The 8,817-nt window shown below is 36.8% G+C and overlaps 1 pseudogene; it reads left to right on the top strand.

Moving 5' to 3' along the window:
- The first annotated feature begins 1,670 nt into the window (after positions 1-1,670).
- On the top strand, positions 1,671-8,133 carry LOC122299292 (annotated as a pseudogene).
- Positions 8,134-8,817: the final 684 nt, after the last annotated feature.

Here is an 8,817-nt window from a genome sequence, read left to right as displayed (position 1 = left end):
AACATTCATTCCAAACCAGCTAGTACAACATATGGAAAAAGTAGAGAGAGAGAGAGAGAGAGAGAGAGAGAGAGATGGATCTGAGGCTAATGATTTGACCTCCACCTATTTTTCATAAGGGGAAGACGCTTAAAGTGGTTTTGATACAATCTGATAAATGGACTATAATACTACTAGGGGACTCGATGAATGGATTTGTGCTGTAGTCGCCGGTCTGACTAATTGAAGGAGACTTTCATTATCTTTTTTCCACAATACTTAGTTAGGAGGAGTGATAACATAGGAAAATAATAAGCAAAAGAAGAGTCGAATTGCCGGCAAGCGACCTCCAGAACTGTGGTGGCGTGTGAGGACCACGTGCCACACTAAGAGAGTGGAGGTTGGTCAGATCCAAGGTTGCTGACCCCAAAAATGTAGAGCGTGGGTGGCATACTCACCTTGGTGTGGCAGCATGATGAATGTGTGGTTTAAGCCGCACATGAGACGTGCGTGCCACTCTTTTCAACGATATGTTTCTGCCATTCAAATGATCGGCGACTAGGGAGTCTTATAATGTGGTGTGTGGTGGTCATGGGTAGCCGAAAAGCAGTAGATTGGCACTTCTCCGTGCTACGGTTGAAAAATGAAGGAAAATCCAAAAAAAACCACAATATGATAGTGTTGGGACTTTACAAACGGGAGGAGGGTCTAGACGGAGAAAGTAAGATTTTTATACCTTCTCTAGAGTGCGTTTTCGCTGGAGAGAGAAACAAATATAGCTGTCCCAACATGCCTTTGGTTCCAAAAATTTAACTTGATGAGAAGAGATAGATTTAATTATTCGTATTATATTTTTAACAATTCTCCTTACGTGTGAACCAAACTCTCTCTCGATAAGTGATCCAACACATAAAACATTTAATTAAATGGGATAGAGTGTAAAGTCGAGATTTGAACTCAGGACTTCTACTCTAATAACATGTGAAATCACCATTTGTCTTAATAGTTTAAGCTGATGGGAAAAGGTAAATTTTATTATTTATTTTTATATCTTAATATTATATATAGTCATAAGTTATGCAAGCGCCATATACTAATTTTAAAAAAGAAATGGTCCACCATTAAAAAAATATTTTTAAGTGAATTTCATATTTACTCATTTAAAAAAAAAAATGAATATGTGATACTTACACACTTTTTTACTGCAAATATCATTTTACTTTGTAAGAAATTGAAAATATAAAGAACTAATCTGAAAACTAAGGAGGGGATTGGATAGTGAATTAAAATGAGATCAAAGTTAAAAGTTAAATAAAATATTATTAGAATTTTAATTTTTAATATTATTTTAATTTTTAAAATTTAAAAAAAAATAATTTTTTTATTATATTTTATATGAAAATATAAATAAATTATAATAATTAAATAAAATAAAATAAGACAAAATGCTGTCTCAATTCAAATAAACTGTAATAGTTTTTTTTTTTTTTCCTTTTTCCCAACCGTTAGTTTATGTGTTTAAAACAAAACCGACAATTAATAGTTTTTGACATAGCCGTTAGTTTATTACTCGACTCAAGAGTGAAAGACCTCAACATAGAAACAGTGTCATCGATTATACTTTCAGACACTCCTTCACGCATGCTCTCGATGTGATAGGAATTTGGAATTTGGAATTTTGGATCCCTTTTTCGTCCCCACACTGCTAAGTTTTCCGAGACTTTTCCCTCTCGCGCTAGACGTGATTACGACCTCAATTATTCACTCCCTTCGGCACGAAAAATAATAATAAATACTAGCCACACAGCCTAAATCCAGCTTAGAAGTGGAAAAATCCCCATTATAAAGCACTTCCCAGAGATTTAGAACCATTTATCTTTAGCAAGAGGAGAAGATAATGGGTCGGAATGAGGTTGAGGACAAGGTGGAGAATGTCGTTGATCCGGAAGATGAACATAATGGTGATCCGGGGGACAAGAAGCTCAAACAAGAAGTAGGGGAGATATCGGTGGAGCGATTGTTTGAAGATCAAGAGGTTCCGTCATGGAGGAAGCAGCTGACCATGAGAGCCTTCGTGGTGAGCTTCTTCCTGAGCATAGTGTTCACCTTTATAGTGATGAAGCTCAACCTCACCACAGGTATTATACCTTCCCTCAATGTCTCTGCTGGTCTCTTGGGGTTCTTCTTCGTCAGGACATGGACCAGGTTGCTTCAGAAATCTGGCTTGTTGAAGCAGCCTTTCACCCGGCAGGAAAATACTGTCATCCAGACCTGTGTTGTGGCTTCTTCTGGCATTGCCTTTAGTGGTATGAGTACCCCTTCACTCATTTTACTCATCTCTCTGGTTCATTACTTCTTCGCTTCATCTCCATTATTTGAATGTAATTTTGCAATTTTTTATTGATAAACATAATGGAATTGTTAGAAGCGTTTGAACATTAGAACGGTCTGAACATTAATTCTGAAATAGCTAGTAATCAATTGAATAGGTGCTAATTTCTCAATCTTGGTTAAGGGAACTGTTAATCATATGGCCTCTCTGAATTTGTTGGCCACAAATTTTCAGCCCCTTTAATTAAAAGAAATCTGTATTTATCATATCTTTAAAAATTTTAAGAATTATTCTATTTAAAAAAAAATTAAGAATTATATATATTTAGATTGTTCTAAATTCAAATTTTAGTCGCAATTCTTAGCAATTAATTGAATTAAAAAAAATTATAAAAAAAAAAAAAGCCTAAAATAGTGCCCATCAGTGTAGATTTCAAGCGGCTTGGCTCTATTACATTATTAATTCACCCAAAGATTAGACTTTTTGTGTTTTTTTTTTCCCCTAACCAAGCAACTCGAGTAGAGAACAAGCTGCAAGTTGTCCGACGGGACTAAAGAACAAGTAGAAATGAACCTTTTTTTTAATCTTTTTTGTCACTCATAAACTCAACCAGGAATCTCTGGGCGGTATGGAGCCTAGATACCAGTTTTGTTTTTTTTTTTTTGATGGAAGATACCAGTTTTGTTGGATTGTATTAAAAGCACAGTTTTATATATATAATTAAAAAAACATAGTTAGGACCAATCAATGATGGTTTGGAGAATATGGGATACAAGAGTTCAAAATATCATAGCGAAAATCCAAATTTTGATTGTAGGATATTATATTCAGAGTTTATTCTTTTGAGATGGATTTGAAGAACCCTGTCTCAATGAGTTTCATGTCATAAAAAAGAGGAACGCTTCTAACAGGTGTCTCCTACACCCTCCAATTATTGGAGACCAATAAGGACTTGCCACGTAACGGATTTATTAAAACTCACGGTAAAACGTGCAACAGGTGAGCTGAAAACACACCCACCCTCTGCTTCATTTTTCGGAAAAAAATCCCCAACTTTTCTCTCTTTCTCTCTCTCCCCTTCACTCTCTCTCCCCTCTCTCTGCTCTCATTATCTCTCAGTCTGAAATCTCTAACCTCTCTCTCTCTCCTTCCCCCTCTCCGCCCTCATTTCATCTTGAGAAACCGATTTCCCACCGTTGGTGCATATTCCTAAATCCTCTCTTATAGCATACATATGCTGCTTTGAAGTTTGAATAAGACTACTTGAACTAGTTTAAAAATAAAGCCTGGTACTTCGGTATGGGAAAAAAAGGTAGGTGTTTTCTATATTCCATAAATGCAAACCCCATCTGCAAAGAGGGACCCAAGAGATCATATCATTCAACCATTGCATCTAAAGGGTACATACGTGAGGACATCTTTCAATTATTATGTTGGAGTTTATTATTAATTAAGATAAGTGAATCGATTCATGCTAATCGTTCATATGCATTGCTCTCCTGATCAATGATTGCAGTAATCAGACTGCATATATGTAACAATCAATCTTTGACCAGTCTTTGCATCAAAACCGATTGAGCTTTCCAGATTTTGAAAAAAAGATGATGCTCTCGGCTTTGCAAGTTGGTGAGATATATATGGTACTAGCTAGCTATGGAGTTTAGGAATAGGAATTTGGGACAGATAAAGCATACAAAATGCTCTTTTCCATATGGTAGGAAAAGAGGTATAAATCCATAGTGAATATTCTACTATGGAGAAAAGGTGAGGTCGAGGGTCGAACTTCCTATATATCCGTAGCTTTGGATAGCCTGAAGTTTGAAGCAAAAACAAAGAGAAAATGCAGAGCTTCGATAGAGAGACAGAGAGAACGATTCGAGGGAGACTGAGAGAGAGAGGGGGAGGGGGGGGGGGGGGAGCGGGTCTCGAACCGACAGAAATAATTTTTTATTTTTTGATTCCCTGCAGCGTGGCGATGAGGAGGGGAGATAGAGGACTGACGTGTCACTATTTTATTGGTCTCCGATAAATGAAGTTTATAGGAAGCACCAGTGGAAAGTTTCTCTCCATAAAAAAATATTTCCAAACTGTCCCTTGTGATAAAGGAGAATTAAAAAAACATTAGTGTATTGTTCCGTTTTACTAAAAGATATTCACCTCTTCTAAAGTGTTTACTTTAATTTTTAACCACGTAGAAAGAACCCACCCTTCCCATAAATAGATAAACAAATAAATTTGTATTTTTGATAAGTCAAACAAATAAAAAATAAGATGGCATGGTCAATTAGAGTGTTCGAGTGGAGACAACAATTCACTACAAAAGATTGAGTTTGCTTTCTCTGTATCTATCCTTCCCTCTGTGTTTTACACACAGTCTGTTTTGGTCTGCATCTGGTTTACTATTAATAGGACTTTTTTGAGTCGACAAATATAAGATTGCTGCTACTCTATTAAGCAAATACCAGTTTCTGTTTACATCATTCTTTCACTAAAATTTTTGATAAGGATTGATTGCTTCATTTCTCTTGTATCCAAATTTTAATTCATTACAACACAATTTCTTTCCTTAATGCATTTTACATTTCCCCCCTTATATCCGTTTCTTTTTAAGTGTTAACATGGAAGAAGTTTCCTGATTCATAATTTGTGTATCCTAAGTAAGTAACCAAAGTTTAAAACTTCAATAAAAGTAAAGGTCTAAATGAAGCTAATAAACTATATCAGTGGGGTGTTTCAGCTCTGTTCATTTTGGGAAAATTGAGATTAGAGCTTTAATTAACATACCCTGCTTCCTATACAAGTTTCATCTGCTAAGACTTGACCACATTGAGCGACAGAAATTTAAAAAAAAAAAAAAAATCTGTTCATCCAATAATTGCAATAAAACTAGCTCAGTTGATTTTCTGAGGCAATTGGTGGTCACTTTTTCTTAGGTTCCATCAGAGTGCTATATCCACTCAAGTCCATGATCCTTGTTGGTACAATTTATTGTTAAGTGTCAATAACCAGTCTGATTTGTGATGAATTATTATACATATATATACACATATTTGTGTTAACATGAATGCATTGGGATTATGGACATACTAAAATCTTTCCTTAACAATATGTCGAGTTTTCCAAAATATCTGAAAACTAGAGTATGGATGACCTAGTTTGAGTGTGTTGCACAAAGATTCTGAGTTTTGATGAGTAATCTAGAAGTTTACAGCCATATCTCATTGGTAAAATTCATTTTCTGTACTCTAGAAGTAATATTGTTTTCCTCTAACTAATAACTTTAACTTGCAGACTGAAAACTACTTCTTTTAATTGATTTGTAATAACAGGAGGCTTTGGAAGTTACCTCTTTGGAATGAGTGAAAGCATTTCCAAACAATCATCAAATACTCATGATTTCAAAAACCCGTCATTAGGATGGATCATCGGCTTTCTCTTTGTTGTCAGCTTTCTAGGACTCTTCTCGGTGGTGCCTCTTCGAAGGGTATGTGGCAGCATATTTATGCTTATCCTGTGAAATGTGAATATATGTTATGCTTGTGGGGGTGGGGGTGAAAAGTGAACATAAATAATTCATTGAACAGAACAAAACCTTATCATATTCCCATTTTTCTATAATGATATTGTTTATTTTGGTTTCAGATTATGATCATAGACTTCAAACTGACGTATCCCAGTGGTACTGCCACTGCTCATCTCATCAACAGCTTCCACCCTCCTCATGGAGCAAAATTTGCAAAGTAAGGCACCCGACACTTGCGGCTTCTGGTTAAACTTGACCCTATGGAAATTATTAAAGCTGTCTTCTTTTATTCTACTATACAGGAAACAAGTCAGAGCATTGGGAAAATTTTTCACCTTCAGCTTTTTATGGGGTTTCTTTCAATGGTTCTACACTGCTGGAGAAGACTGGATTTTTAAAGTTCCCTTCACTAGGGCTCCAGGCATATAATTATAAGTACATCTAGAATCATTCTTTTTCTTTCCTCTTAATAAAACTTTGTTTTACTTGATGCAAAGAACAATTTTCGTTTGATAAGCATTTCGCTCAACTAAACCCTACTCGATGCAAAGAACAATTTTCATTTGATAAGCATTTTGCTCAACTAAACCCTACTCTCATTTATGAATGTTTTGGCTAATGTGGAAATATGATTATTCCCCAGATTTTATTTTGATTTCTCCGCAACATATGTTGGCGTTGGAATGATTTGCCCCTATATCATAAATGTATCAGTGCTGGTGGGAGGGATTCTTTCTTGGGGCCTGATGTGGCCTCTCATAGAAAATAGGAAGGGTGACTGGTATCCTGCAAGCCTCCCATCAAATAGCATGTCTGGTCTTCAAGCTTACAAGGTAAGTTCCCTCTAAATGAGACAGCTGTAGCACTACCACCTCCAGATTTTCATTCCTTGTCAACACTTTTCAAAATATTGAAAACTTAATTTATATCCTTTTTTCAGGTATTTATTGCCATAGCCTTGATCCTAGGTGATGGTTTATATAACTTTCTCAAGGTTCTAAGTCAAACCATCTTAGGCTTGTCTCATCAGCTCCTAACCAAAAAATTGAGCTCTGAACTCCCTGTTGCAGACCATTCTTCACCTAAGAGCTCTCAACTCTCATATGATGACAAGCGTCGCAGCCAACTCTTTCTCAAAGATCAAATTCCCACATGGTTTGCCATTGGAGGTTATGTTGCTATTGCTGCAATCTCTATAGGCACTCTTCCAAATATCTTTCACCAACTCAAATGGTATTACATATTGGTCATCTATATATTTGCACCCACATTGGCTTTCTGTAATGCCTATGGTTGTGGGCTTACTGATTGGTCCCTTGCACCCACCTATGGAAAGCTGGCCATCTTTACCATCGGAGCATGGGCTGGTGCTTCACATGGTGGAGTACTTGCTGGCCTAGCAGCTTGTGGAGTTATGATGAACATTGTCTCTACGGCCTCTGACCTAATGCAGGATTTTAAGACTGGTTACTTAACACTGGCCTCACCGCGTGCCATGTTTGTGAGTCAACTAATTGGCACAGCAATGGGTTGTGTAATTGCACCTTCTGTGTTTTGGCTCTTTTACAACGCTTTTGATGACATTGGAAATCCTGGAAGTGAATATGCTGCACCATATGCTATTGTGTACCGTAACATGGCTATTATAGGGGTTGACGGCTTTTCAAGTCTACCAAAGAATTGCCTTCTCCTTTGTTACGTGTTCTTTGGTGCAGCCATTCTGATAAATTTGATAAGAGATAGAGTGGATAAGAAGTGGGGAAGGTACATTCCACTTCCAATGGCAATGGCAATACCCTTCTACATAGGACCATATTTTGCCATTGACATGTGTGTTGGAAGCTTAATACTGTTCATCTGGGAGAAGATAAACAAGAGCAAGGCTGATGCTTTTGGCCCTGCAGTAGCATCTGGTTTGATCTGTGGCGATGGGATATGGACTTTGCCTGCTTCTATCCTTACCCTGGCTGGGGTCAAGCCACCGATTTGTATGAAGTTCTTGTCACGAGGCAGTAATGCTAAGGTGGATAAGTTCTTAACATCACAGGGCTAAGCTTATCATGTGATGTCTTAAAGCTAGAGCATAAAAGGACTTTGTAAAATATCCCTGATGTCTCTCTTTCATTTTCATTTTCTTTTTCTCTCTGGTGTGGATACAAATCTAGTAAAGTAGTCACAGATGTGATGAAGGAAAAATGTGTTTGTCATATTACAATATCAAGAAGGTAAATATTGGGGACCCATGGATCCTCCATTAATAAGGAATGGCCCACCACATCTACATGTTCTGATATGCTAAGGGCATGGCGTTTTCTATACATAGTTTATTAATGGAAATTCTTAGTTTACAAAAGAATTAGAAAAGAAAAATTAATTTACAGTCTTAAATGATTTGAAGTGATATGTTAAATTATAAAATAATTTTTTATTATTAATAGATTTGAAGGAAAAGTAGGAATCTAGAAAAATAAAATGTGAATATTAAATGGAATTATTAGAGTGATAAAAATTTCTGTAATGATGTGGCACCAAATGGCCGAATCCGGGCTTGACGCATGGCAGCCCACTTTGCTACCTCATTAATTAGGGCCCTACCGCCCAAAGCTAGCTGGATAATGATCTTTGTTGTTCCAAATGCATGCTTAGTCACTTTCTTACTTCCTTACACTACTATGGCTCACAATTAGTAAAAACGTTATACACAAGTTTGCGTGTGTGTGTGTGTTTTTTTTTTCAGATTTTTGCCCCCTTGCTTCAGCTGTGTGTGCCGCCCCTCAAAAGCCAATGAAATTTCTGGCCAGGTACTTGGGGAATTTCAGGGTCATTTATTGGCCTTAGAAAGCTGAAAATTCAAGTGAAAGAATGGCTTGAAAGCCCATGGACGAGCCCCTCCATCTAGCACCTCATCCTTACTTCTCTTATCTGTTGTGTGACGCCCCTCCTCACCAATAGAACTCCTACCTTTTTGGTCAGATTCTAATCA

This window comes from Carya illinoinensis, chromosome 16, assembly GCF_018687715.1.
Source record: "Carya illinoinensis cultivar Pawnee chromosome 16, C.illinoinensisPawnee_v1, whole genome shotgun sequence".
In the NCBI taxonomy this organism is placed as follows: Eukaryota; Viridiplantae; Streptophyta; class Magnoliopsida; order Fagales; family Juglandaceae; genus Carya; species Carya illinoinensis.
Note: the sequence above shows the minus strand (reverse complement) of the source record. Positions and strands in the feature narration are given on the sequence as shown.